The following is a 13017-nucleotide window of genomic DNA, read 5'->3' on the forward strand; positions in this document are numbered from 1 at the left end:
TAAAGGATTGGCTAAACAGTTGCCTTCTGATGCAGTCATTTACAACCAGATCCTGCAATATGGGGGAAAAAATATACACATATATTTTCATTCTAAAAAAAAAGTCAAAGAATAGAGGTAAAGCGCACTCCCCACTCCTTAATCCTAACCCAGTCCCGTTCCTCCCCTCAAAGTACTCGTTATTACCAGTTTAGCATGCATCCTCTCAGACCGTTGTTTTAAAGAATCGCATTTAACATAAACAAATAATAAATTCAGGTTATGCAAGTTGGTAACGAGAGAGGCATCCATGCAAAAAGTCCCGCTGCTCGTACACCAAAATGTCCAGAGTATTCAGCCTTAAAGAGTGGCACTGTATATGGTTTTTACTTTCTTCTGCAGGATTTACTGTGTTTTCTACAGGAACAGAAAAGAGAAACAATGCTCTTTTAAAATATAGTAAAACACAAGGAATTGATACCGGGGCTGCCTCTGAGGAGTGAGAAGGGACCGTTTGCCAGGTACGCTTTTATGTTTTTGAATTTTGCACCTTGGACAGGGATTACCTATTCAAAAAATGAATAAATTTTTTAAAAATTTAACATGGCCAGAAAATAAAATAAGGGGGGGCTGGTGGAGAAGACCTTCAAAGGGCAGCATGCCCTGATATCCCGGGGATCTGTGAAATCCTTCAAGCTGTAGTAACAGGTTCTGAATCTGCTCAGGATCCACTCCAGTAATGCTAGTCTCTTTCTGACTTACCAGGCAAGGAATTAGGGCCCATAACCTGGAAGAAATGAGCTAGGGTCTAAAATAAACCAGGCTGCCAGCCAGAAATAACTTTGTAATAATTTACAGCACAGCAACAGTAATGGATCAGTTGAGCTCGTTTTCATACTTTTTCAAAGTATTTTTCATCTCCTTTTAGTTCTCCTAATTTTCCTTGAGGCTACCTGCTGCCGTCGGGTGCCTGGACAGGAAAGGACAGGGCCCAAGACCTGTCTGAAGAGCCATTGTTTGAAGTCTGCCCCCAAAAGATCCATGTTTCCCAGGGCTGGGTATTGGGTCTCCGACAAGAGTTGGCCGTCCCTCCTGCCCGGGGCAAGTCTGCTCCATCAGCCCCCAGCTCCTGCCTTGGGTTCCTAATTTGGGTACCCTACAAGGATAATCCACCTTGCCCCCCGAGACTGGCTGTGACATGTGGGGTGGTGGTTGACAGACCCTACAGCAAGGTGGCTGGCCAGTCAGAGCAGAGGGTCCCCAAAGCTGGAGCGGCTTCCAGGCATCCGCTGTGGGGGAGGATGTAGATGGCAGGGTGGGGGCTCTCTGAGGCCTGGGATAACCACTATTTATCAACCAATGACAGACATTTTTAATCGACCATGTTGTGAGAGGTACAGGAGATGACATGTGTCTGTGTTTGAGGACACAGGCAGCCCGCCCAGCCTAGAACGTGCTCCATGAAGTATTCATTTCCTCCCCTGGGAAGTCTCCTCCCCAGGTCCCCCCCAGGGCTACCAGTCACCCCTTCCTCCTCTGGGCTGCCCCACCCCTCTCCACTCATATATCTCCCGGGACTGTCATTGGATGCCCGTTTCACACACAGTCTCACCAGACCGAATTCCTTGAGGGCAAGATTTGTATCCAAATCAGTTTCGTGTCACATAGTAGGTCCTCAGAAACTATTTCCTGAATAAACAAATAAATGCAATTTGGGGGCCCAGGATTCTTATAAATTCTCACTAAGCGGTCTCACTCCTGGCCCAGAAGCTGCCCTAAGCCCTGAAGCTCCCTGCCCCGACTCACTCCAGACCAGACCCAGAGGAGGTAGGGGCAGTGAGCTGCAGGGGCGGCCTGGTGTGGTAAAAAGTGGGCTGAGCTGGGCTCCTGGCCACCAGAGACTTAACTGCTCCGGACTCAGCTCCTTCATCTACACGTGATCATTAGATCAGATCAGCAGCTGAAAACTCAGATGCCTACACAGGAACGGAGCGTGGGGAGGGAAGCAAAGGGTGGAAGACAGCGCAGTCGGGTAGCAGGTGCATCCCCTGAACGGCACTGCCCCTCGCTGCCAGCTGGTCATTGTGGGTTAAGTGTGGCGAGATCTTCTTATTTTTCGAGACAAGCCAGAAATCTAGATTTTTAGACGAAGTCTGGTGACCAGGTCAAACTCAAATCCATAGACCCTTCGCACCTGGGACAGGAACACCAGCTGACCACTCACCTCCTTTCTCGCTCTTAAATTCTCCGAATTTCAAGAAAGTGGCAGGGATACCTATGTTTGGGGTGGGGGGTAGACTTTTAAGGGCAAGACTCAAAGTCCGGGGCTCATTCTGGCAACTGCCATCCTGACCCCCAAACTGCTACTCTGAGTGCTGTCCCCCGCCTGCCACCAACCGCCCCCACACAGCAGGCAGAGATGGGGGGTGAGGAGGAGCCACCGGCCGCTTGTCCCAGGGTGGGCCAGAGGGCCACCCCTCACTTTCTGCCCTTCCACGTGCCTGCTCCGCGCCGAGCTCCAGGCCCAGGGGCAAACGTGCTGCCTCACCTTGCCCCGCACAGGGGCGCCCACCGGTGATACCGTCTCACCTAATAAATTCCTGTCAGAGAAGCTGTCAGGGCCTGGGAAATAAATAATGATATTTAACATTTTGTAATAACAACAATTAACCAGTAAATAATGTCCTTTAAACTGCAAACGCTGGAGTAAATTAATTCTTCTAATGAGCTGTCAGGCACGGAAGAAAAAAAAAGGACCCGTTTCCTTTGGTGCCACGCGGCTGCCGTGCGAGCAGCGGGGGAAGTGCACCTCGGCCCCGGGGGCTCATTACCGGGAGGCACGCGGCGCGGGGTTCCCGGGGATCGGCGGGCCCCGCCTGCTCCCAAGTGGCGCGCGGCCGCCGCTGTCCGCTCCGCACCTGGCGCCCCCGGCCCGGCCGCGCGCCGCACCGCGCACCGCCAGGTGCCGATTGCGCATGAGCCGCGCGGCCAGCATTTCAATTAGAGACGCCCGGCTCCCTGGCCTCCCCCCAACACACACACCGGGGCCCGCGCTCAGCCTCGGGGAGGCTCGGGGCACGAGGCTGGGGACAGGCGACGGGGAGAAGCCCGGCGCGCATCCCTAGTCCTTGCTGCGTGACCTTGGAGAGCTTTCCTGCCCTCTCTGGACGGGGACGTCGTAAATGGAAATGTGAAGCTAATCAAACCAGATGTGATTACTTCTGAGCTCCTCAGAAGCCTGTGACCATAAAAAGACACACCTATGAGTAAGGCAGCTCTTTATGTACTGATTCGGAGTAATTTCCAAGATATATTGTCAGGTGACAAAAGCAAGGCACAGAACAGTGTGCAGGGTCTGCTACATCTTGTGTATTAAAAATAGGACGAAAGAAAGAGAATATGTGTCCCTATTTGCTTGTATATGTCTAGACAGGAAACAGAATATGTGCTCGCCTCTGGGGAGGAGAACTGGGAGACTGGGGTGGGAAGGAGGCTTTTCACCGAATAGGCTTCCAACCCCTTATGTTTGGAACCATGCGCAGTTATTACCTATTCAAAAAATAAAAGACAAAGCCACGCACAGCAGAGGTCATTCTTTTTTTTTTTAACCATTTTATTTATTTATTTGAGAGACAGAGAATGAGAGATAGAGAGCATGAGAGGGAAGAGGGTCAGAGGGAGAAGCAGACTCCCTGCCGAGCAGGGAGCCCGATGTGGGACTCGATCCCGGCACTCTGGGATCATGACCTGAGCTGAAGGCAGTCGCCCAACCAACTGAGCCACCCAGGCGCCCGGCAGAGGTCATTCTTGACTCTCGGCAGCTTTCGGAAGTGGGAGCCCCAGGGGCACAGATGAACTGGGACCCTACCTGAAAACCCTAGGGAGAGAGCACCCTGCCCGCCGCCCTAGAACACGAGCTCATGAGTCAGGAAGTCCTTGCCAGCATCTAATCACATTCCCTTCTGCTACAATTGGAGTTTCTCCCCAGGTTCTGTATTTGGTGGGCGGAAGGGCTGATGGTTTTATGCAGAAAGTGGGGGGGGGGGTATAGCCACTGTCTGGAGAAGAGAGAATGTAGACAGTCATGGCCTTCTGGAGCCACATAGGCCTGGGTGTGAATCTACTTCAGTCACTCGCTAGCTGTGTGGTCCTGTGTGTCACTCCCCATTGCTAGCCTTCAGAATCCAGATGTCCCTGCCTCCCTCAGGGAGGACATCAGGTGCTGAGCTCGATGAACAGGCATCCACCTCCCACAAGGACCAGCCCAGGCCCTTTGCTCCCCGGGACAGACTGAAGACCCCTTTCACAATCCAGGGCCATCTGGTCCTCAGATCTATGCCTTCCCACAAGGCCCAACGCCAACCCGCAAAGGAGATGGATATGTGGCCTCGCTGGGGCCAGGGGCAGCTGTGCCCACTTAGCACCTAAATTACCATGCTCTAAATCCAGAACAGGCTCAAGGTAGCCGGTGGCTGAAAGTGTTGGAGCTGGAAAATCAGCCAGGCCCAGGGCTCGAATGAAGCACCGGGAAGGCCTGGGGTGGGGGTGGGAGTGGGGCTGGTGCTAGAGGGCTGGGAGCTCAGCTGAGGGCTGAGCAAGAGGGCTCCCAGTCTCCTATTGCCAGCTGACCAGCTCCATGTTCATCTCTTTGTACCCTCGTCCTCCTCATAAGGGGTCTCCCGATTCGAGAGTTTCTTAGCTAGAATAGATTTGAAAAGCCCTGACCTTGGCCATTTAGAACACCCTGCTGCCTGTCCCAGGCCCCGCTCGTCACCACCTAGATATAGTAACAGGACTGGGGGAGGGAAAGGGAAGTGGGAGCCACAGGGGAAATGTGGGGAGATGGCCAGCGTGGCCCCCTGACCCTCCTGTCTCCTCAACACCTAGCACATCAGGGTGAACGTTCAGGGGAAAATTGCTGATTGTGGGACTGCCTGAGAGAGTCTCCCTTCCCTGGCAGCCTGGAGGAGAAGAAATGGCTTCATTTAACCTGACAGGATCCAGGGAGGGGGGAGAATGAGGGCATGTCTGGTGTCAACTCTAAGACAGTGTCGGTGGCTAAGGCTGAGGGAAGGGAGTCTAACAGATCTGGGTTCAAATCCAGGCTCCCTCACCTATCAGCTGTGTGACTCAGGACAAGTTGCCTAACTTCTCTGAGCTTTGGTTTCCTCCTCTACAAAATGTGGAGAATGGTTCCCTATCTCTTTGGGCTGCTGTGAGGGTTAAGATGAGGTCTAAAATACTTAGCATAGTGCCTGGGCATGAAGTAAGCCCCCAGTAAAAGGCTGTTTCTGTTCTGGTGAGCTTTTTGCTGGCCTGCTAGACAAATTCCACCTCCAAGACCAAGAAGGGCAGTTGTCCTGCCGCCTGAGGTAGGCAGACCACCTCTGCGGCCCCCTGATTTGGGAGGCAGCCCAGAAAGGCCTCCAGGCTTGGTTTTTGCAGAGGGCAGCAGAAGAAAATCAGAGCTGAAGCCGGCAAAACAAGGATCCCAACAGCGGGTCTGAGTCAGCTCCTCCTGGGTCTGGGGGTTCAAGAGCCTTCCTCAAGGTCACACGACCTCCCAGTCATCCTGCCCTCCACGTGACCGCCCCCTTGGCCTGAGTCCTCTGAGGGCCTGCCCGGGCACCTGTGAGCCTGTAGCACCGGCTGGGAAAGCACGGGGTGTTCTAGTGCATGGAGGAAGCTGGGTCTCAGCCACACGGAAATTAAAACCAGCTTGCCCAGTGCTGAGTTACCATGTCGCCTGAAATCAGATTGATTTCTTGGGCTTGTTGTGACGGCAGAGTTACAATTGATTCGTCTGGATGGCGGGGAGTTTATCTATTTGGAGCTGTCTGTCATTGATCTGAATAAGCTTCTAAAATAGCCCAAATACCTGGTGAGGGCGAGGTTGCCACCAAGCCCGGCTCAATATTAATTATAATAATGAACAGGCATGAGGAGGGCTGGTTCATTGCCTGCCCTACAGGGCTGGCCTCTGTGAGGTTTCGTGTTTAATATTCATTGCAGGCCAACCCATGCAAAGAGGGGGCGGACGCTTCTCAACTGGGGGAAGTTTGCACAGGACAGAGAAGGGACTGGTGCTGTTGCAACAAGAAAGGTTTAGGTTCGGGGCGCCTGGGTGGCTCAGTCGTTGAGTGTCTGCCTTCGGCTCAGGTCATGGTCCCAGGGTCCTGGGATCGAGCCCCGCATCCAGTTACCTGCTCTGTGGGAAGCCTGCTTCTCCCTCTCCCACTCCCCCTGCTTGTGTTCCCTCTCTCGCTATGTCTCTGTCAAATAAATAAAATCTTAAAAAAAAAAAAAAGAAAGGTTTAGGTTAGACCTCAAGGAGGACTTCCTAATGACTAAAAGTGTATGGAGAGAGCATACCATTCACTCGTTAGCCAGGACAAACTATTTCTTCCTGCGTCTGTTTCCTCTGTAAGGTGGGGATTATGATACTTCTCATAACTGCCTCCACCTCTGCTTCTGGCTGAAAATAAGACAAAGCAAAACACTGGAAGCCTCTTCTGGTTCAGGGAGAAGCAGAAGGGTCCTACTCTAGGTAAAAAAGCATCTGCCTTTCTCAGCTTTGGCACAGAGTAAGCATTCAATCAATGGAGTTGTTATTATCATAATTATTGATTCGACGAATATTTATTGAGCACCCCTAGGAAACACTGGTGAACGAGCCATGATCCCCTGCGTTGGAGGAGATGAAGCCTGGGTTACTATGGGAGCCAGGACATCCCCCTTGCTGTAGGCTCTCAGGAACAAGGGAGGGCCCTAGGGGTGGGAGACAGCTTGGAAGTTGTGCCTGGAGGCCAGTGGAGGACCATGAGGACCTCACTGGGTGGCTGCAGGTCCCAGGTTGTGTCACCCAGCAGTAGACAACTCCACTAAAGATCGGTCAACAACAGCCCCTCCAGAATAACGTTCTTCCAGGAAGAAGAGGATCCTTCCCTCTAAGGATCTGGCAGAAATGTGATCAAGCTTGGGCTTCAGGTCTGCAAGAAGCAAAGAATAACAAGCTGGCCCTGACAACACCAGCTGACATGCAGCAAGGAGCATGGAGGCTGAACCAACATCAGGACTTCCTGGCTGAGCTTTGGAGGGCGTGAAGGAGACCCTGGATGGAGAGACTCCCAGGCCTGCCTGGGAGCCTGGTCTGCTGCCTCCCTTGCAACATTCCTTGCTCTGTCCCTGCAAAGCTCTCCTCTCTCTTACAGCTTGTGGCTGGCAGGGACCCCCACGGCCAGCCTTAAGAGAAACATCAGAAGAAAGTTAATAGTGAAACACTCTGGCGGATCTAATTGATTTTTTTTCCTATTGGTTCCCTAATATAGGCAACACTGTTCCTGCCGCTTTTCTGGGCTGGAGATTATGTCATAAATAAAGAGATTTGCTCCCTATTTCCATGTGCTTATCTTTAATAAGTTAAGAACTCAACAAGCTTTAGGAGGACTTGAAATAAGCAAGGGAGTCGGCGGTGGCTTCGGCTGGGCTGTGGCAGCGGCCTTCACAGCTTCATTTCAGCAGAGGGGAGTGCAGATGGCTGAGGCCGGTGGGGGGAGAATTTGCATTCTGCACTGGGGCTGCACTGGATCCAGGCTCAGCTGGAAGAAGACAGGAGCGGGAGGGAGAGGCGGGGGAGGGAATTCAGGGTGGCGAGTGTGGCAAAATGGATGGACAGGGCCCCTGAGGCTGAGGACACCATGGGGGTGGCAACCGTAGGTTCTAGACCTAGGGAGCCTGAGTTCAAATCCCAGCCCCATCATTGCTTACCGGCTGTGTGACCTTGGGCTGTGTTCCTTGGCTCTCTCTCTCTTTCCTCATTTTGAAGACGGGTAATATCATCTATCTCATAGGTTGCTGTGGGACTCGACAACAAGCAAAGAGCTTAGAACAGAGCCTGGCACGGGGGTGTGTGCATGCAACATGTTCGCCAGCACGTGACCATGAAGACACCACCTAACTCCATGGACCTTAACTGGCTACTGAGCCTCTGCCACGTGCCAGGCGCTGGCCTGGGCATCATCGATGAGTGAGACACTCCTGGGCCCTGACTTCAAGGAGCACCAAGCCCGCCGGTGCCCCAGCACCCGTGACTGGCATGAGCTGCATAACCACACTGAAGAGATCTGGCGAGGGGTGACCCCTTCCTGGGGAGGCTGCCATTCTTATGCTCCGGTCTCGAGGCTCACCCACTCTCCAGTTCCAGACACGCCACGGATTAACTCTCATTTCCTTGAAGCTGACAGTGAATGGAAACTGTGGGGTAGGTGCCGAAACGGCCCCCCTCGAGACTGCCACCATCCACCACACACTTAACGTGTGCCAGACTGTAAGGATCAGGATTTGAACCCAGGCCCACTGACTTCCCCTGCTCTAGGCACTGTCCTCTCTTCCTCATGCTGTGCTGACGGCCACAAGCATTAACGAAACACATAAAATTTGCAAAACCCTAGGCTAAGAGCTAAGGGGATAGAAAAGTGAATGTAACAAGCATTTATTGAGTCCCTACTCTGTGCCAAGCCTTCCTACAGGTTATCTCACCGAATACCTTTCTGAAAGGCAAGTGGCACTCTTTTCCCTTTCTTTTTTTTTTTTTTATATTTCATTTATTTATTTGACAGAGAGAGCAAGACAGCACAAGCAGGGGGAGCAGCAGAGGGAGAGGGAGAAGCAGGCTCCCCGCTGAGCAGGGAACCCGATGCAGGGCCCGATCCGAGGACCCCGAGGTCATGACCTGAGCCGAAGGCAGACGCTTAACTGAGTGAGCCACCCAGGAACCCCTGTTTTCCCTTTCTAAGTAAGGAAATGGAGGCCCAGAGAGGCCCAGAAACTTGCCCAAGGCAAGCATGAGGTTGGAATGGCTTGAACCCAGACCTGACTTCCAAGCCTAGGCACTGATGCCCCTCAGCCCCTTGATGAGCGGTCTCTCTGTCCAGTGGGTCCTGCTCTCGCAAACCACTAACATGGCTTTAGAGAAACCAACAGCCGTCCCAGCTTATCCAAAAACATCCAGCATGTGCCCACCTCCACCCTTCTCCCCTCACAGCAACTTCCCCCCACTCACTCACAGAAGACAGAGGGCAGGCCCAACAGCCTTAAGCCAATCTGTTGCTTATCCTCTACGTCAGGAAACAAGGCTCCTTAGGACCTTCACTCCTTCCCTGAGGGGGAAATCAAGGCTCAAACATACGTCAGGTCTTGGCCAGACCCTCTGAGTCAGTGGGGCTGAGACCAGAACCACACTCCCACCTCCGCTTCCCAGTGGTACATGGGGCCAAGTCAATGATTCCAGGATGCTGCTCAGCAGCCCCATCAATTTCTGCAGCCCGTCTGAGCCAGATTATAAGAAGTTCTCCCTTCGTGGGCAATTTTGGAGAAGCTCAGTGTCAGTTTAAAAGCTTTCCAGTGAGGGACAAGACCAAGAAACTGTTTTTACCCCTCTCTGCAAAGGGGCTCGAAGTGGAACCCTCCCCCCTCCCAAAGGTCTTGGGTGGCCCTTTCCCAGGAGGAGATGGTTTCCCTCTCGGACCCACATTTTGCATTCACCCTCTCTCCTCCAGACCATTGTCCAGACCCACAGATTCTGTTGCTTTAAGGATTGGTGACCTCACAGTCAGTTGCCATAGAGACCATTGTGATGTCACAAGCAGAGGACAAGTAGTTCAAGGAGGAGTGGAGGGTAGAAATGCACGGCTAGGATTGAGGGACACCCAGGGTTTCTGTCCTATTTTCATGCCCAGAAAAGGAAGTGTCTGGAGCTGGATTCCGATATCTGAGGGAGACCTGGCCATGTTTCCCTGTGTTCTCCTGAGACTAAGAGACCTCTGAGACCCACCAGAAGGGTCAGTGAAAACAAACATCAGAAACACTCCCCACCCCGGGGTGGTAAGTGGGCTACCTTTGTAGCACAAAGGAATGAGACTGGATGTCAGGAGGAACCATGTAGCTGGAAGATCCCCATGGAGGGGAGATGTTGCCTAGCCTTAGGAAGCTCGAACCATGGGAGACAGCCTCTAGGGCTTTTATTATTTAAGCATCTTGTAGAGATAGACCTGCCGCATCACAGTGAGTTGAGACTCTATCTCCCCTCCCTGGTCTGGGAGCTCCTTGAGGGCACTCTGCCTCTCCATATTCCCCTCAGATCCCAGCACAAAAAGATGTTCCCTTATTCAGTAAACAAATGAGTGAGAAGGTGATGAATGACCTGGGTAGGTAGTTGGGTAGGATGCAGGAACGCACGGACAGACGGATGGATGGACATACAGGCAGGAGAGGAGCCTAGATCATATACAGCCCCACTAAGCTTTGGAGCTCTACACCTACCTACCTCTCTAGCTGCATCCCACCACATCCCTTTTGTCTGTGATCAGGCCACATTAACCATCTCTCAGTCCTGCTGACTCCAGGACTTTGCACATGCTGTTCCCTCTGCACGGAATGCACTTCCTTTCCCTCTTCAACCAAGTTAACACCTATTCCTCCTGCGGCTTTCTACTCAGTCATCACCTCCTCAAGGTCGCCTTCCCTGACAGGGTCAAACCCCCCAGTGTAGGTCTCCACAGCCTTGTGAACCTCTCCCGAGCACCTGATAGGTTACAGTTTGTATTTAGTTAGGTGGCTCTGGGTAAGGTGTCCTATTTAGACTGTGAGCTCTGAGCCAGCGAGGCAATGCTGGTTTTTGTTTTGTTTTGTTTTAAGATTTTATTTATTTATTTGACAGAGAGAGACACGGCGAGAGAGGGAACACAAGCAGGGGGAGTGGGAGAGGGAGAAGCAGGCTCCCCGCGGAGCAGGGAGCCCGATGCGGGGCTCAATCCCAGGATCTTGGGAGCATGACCTGAGCCAAAGGCAGACGCTTAACGACTGAGCCACTCAGGTGCCCCAACAATGCTGTTTTCACTCACCGCTGTACCCCCAGCACTTGGAACAGTGGATACTTAATAAATTTTGTCTATTGAATAAGTTAATAAGTGACCAGTCCTGCCCTCGCCTGTTCCAAGCAGCCTACCCTCCACAGACTGCACCAGGGGACAGAATGTAGACATAGGCGCCCTGCAGGTGAACCCAGGACAGAGGCCAGAGGTTCAGGGAGCCTGAGGTCCCTCCCACACCTGTCCCTGCCAAGGCCCACCGGCACCTATGCCTTTCTGCTCTGCCTTGTTAATACATCTTGGTTTCACCATGAACTGCCTACAAATCACTCAGCCGCCGAGGGCTGCAGGGTCCTCATCTGTACAATAGGGACAATAACAGTACCTACCTCAGAGGATTGTTGTGAGGATGTAGCTAAATCCCTCAGCCCAATGTCTAGTAACAGCAAATAATAAGTAGTGCTAGTATTCTTATTTTTAGAGGTCAGGAACAGCCCATTGGATTCAGGGGCAAACTTCCAAAAAAACCGAGAATATATTAATTTTTGTGAATCTGCTTTAAAGGCATGTGGCAATTGTTTTTAATTTTAATTTATTTATTTTTAAAGATTTTATTACTTTTTTTAAGATTTTATTTATTCAAGATAGAGCAGGAGCCAGGGGACAGAGGCAGAGGGAGAAGCAGGTTCCCCACTGAGCAGGGAGCCAGACACGGGGCTCGATTCCAGCATCCTGGGACCATGACCCGAACTGAAGGCAGACGCTTAACTAAACTGAACCCCCCAGGCGCCCCTAAAGATTTGATTCTTAAGTAATCTCCACACCCAATGTGGGGCTTGAACTTACAGCCCCAAGATCAAGAGTTGCACGCTCCACTGACTGAGCCAGCCAGGCGCCCCTGTGTGGCAATCTTTTCCAAAAAGGCAATACTTAAGACCTTCCCATAAAATATGAGCCAGCTATGAGCCCATTCCTTATGTAATGCCAAAGCTTCATGCCTGGGTGTGGTCAAAGGGGAAAACTCAATTATCCTCCCACGGTCTTCAAAGCAACCCCCCAATCTTGCTTCAGTCATAAAAAGGGTATGGAGCGTGCCCCCAGCTATGGCTTGACCCAGAGTGAATACTGTTTAGGACAGAGGTGTGAGGTCAGTCTGGCTGGGATATTTGTTCACGCTCCAACCCCCATCCTGCCCTAGTTCTCAGAAGTGGGGGGAGTTGGCCCAGGATTCTGTCAGGTCGAGGGGCTCTCCCTGACAAAAGGAGACCACCTTTTGGTCAGTGGCATCTCCTCCTTGCTTGTCCTATGCATAAATACTCCCACATATATTGACCAACATTCCAGGACAGACCACCCAGGCAAGAAGTCAGTTGGGCATCCTAACTGGTTCTACACAGGAAAGAACTAAGACGCATTTGAGGAAGCCTGGGAAGCTTTGCTCTCCCCCATCCCCCCCCCAGCTGACTGTAGCCTCCTGAGGCCCAGCTACCAGGGGCAGCCTCAGGCTACACACACAGCTTTCTCCTCCTTTCTCAGGAGCTCACCCTACCTGGTGACCCACTCCTTCACCACATGGCCATCATCCTGGTACCAGGGCCCCAGCCCCAGAGGCCACACCACTGTGAACCCAATGCCTCTGGACAGATGTATTTTATGTAAGTTCAAGCACTAGAAATATTGAGTTCAGGGAATTTTATTTCTAGAGCCCTCTATATTTCTCTGGGATTATCACCTGTCTTTGTTCCCTCCCTCTCCTGGTGATTATCTTTGGACCCTTTCCAAGCCAAGCCACCTTGATTGCTTGGGGAGAAAGCTGCCAGCATCCTCCATGGTATCTGTGGGTCTGGTGAGAGTGACCTCAAGGGACCCTTTCTTTTTTTTTTTAATATTTTATTTATTTATTCATGAGAGACAGAGGGAGAGAGAGAGAGAAGCAGAGGGAGAAGCAGGCTCCCAAGGAGCAGGGAGCCCGATGTGGGACTCGATCCCAGGACCCTGGGATCACGACCTGAGCCGAAGGCAGACGCTTAACCATCTGAGCCACCCAGGCGCCCAAGGGACCCTTTCTCTTTCCTTCAGTATAACTCTGCAGGTGGCCACACAGCCCAGGCAGCCTTGGCCTTTGGGGACTGGCTTCACCAGGGGACTCTCCAAGTGCCAGGGAACATTG

General features: G+C 52.2%; 2 long non-coding RNA genes across 4 annotated transcripts in view; both read right to left on the bottom strand.

Moving 5' to 3' along the window:
• Positions 1 to 248: 248 nt before the first annotated feature.
• Positions 249 to 13017, bottom strand: part of LOC141370397 (uncharacterized) — a 65441-nt gene continuing 52672 nt past the window's right edge. Inside the window, exon 3 of the long non-coding RNA XR_012374407.1 lies at positions 249 to 396. This is a non-coding gene — a long non-coding RNA (uncharacterized lncRNA). The remainder of the gene's footprint in view (positions 397 to 13017) is intronic.
• LOC112808098 (uncharacterized) lies at positions 7374 to 9558 on the bottom strand. 3 transcript variants are annotated; one of them, XR_012374406.1, is made up of 4 exons: positions 9510 to 9558; positions 9045 to 9137; positions 7747 to 7833; positions 7374 to 7577 (listed from the first exon to the last, which is right to left on the bottom strand). It is a non-coding gene; the product is annotated as an uncharacterized lncRNA (long non-coding RNA). The 3 variants fall into 3 exon arrangements; XR_003204260.2 differs by lacking the exon at positions 9510 to 9558 and adding an exon at positions 9226 to 9497; XR_003204259.2 differs by lacking the exon at positions 9510 to 9558 and having other exon boundaries at positions 9045 to 9497.

This window comes from Callorhinus ursinus, unplaced genomic scaffold, assembly GCF_003265705.2.
Source record: "Callorhinus ursinus isolate GAN/ISIS: 27379988/994484 unplaced genomic scaffold, GSC_fseal_2.0 scaffold34, whole genome shotgun sequence".
Classification (NCBI taxonomy): Eukaryota; Metazoa; Chordata; class Mammalia; order Carnivora; family Otariidae; genus Callorhinus; species Callorhinus ursinus.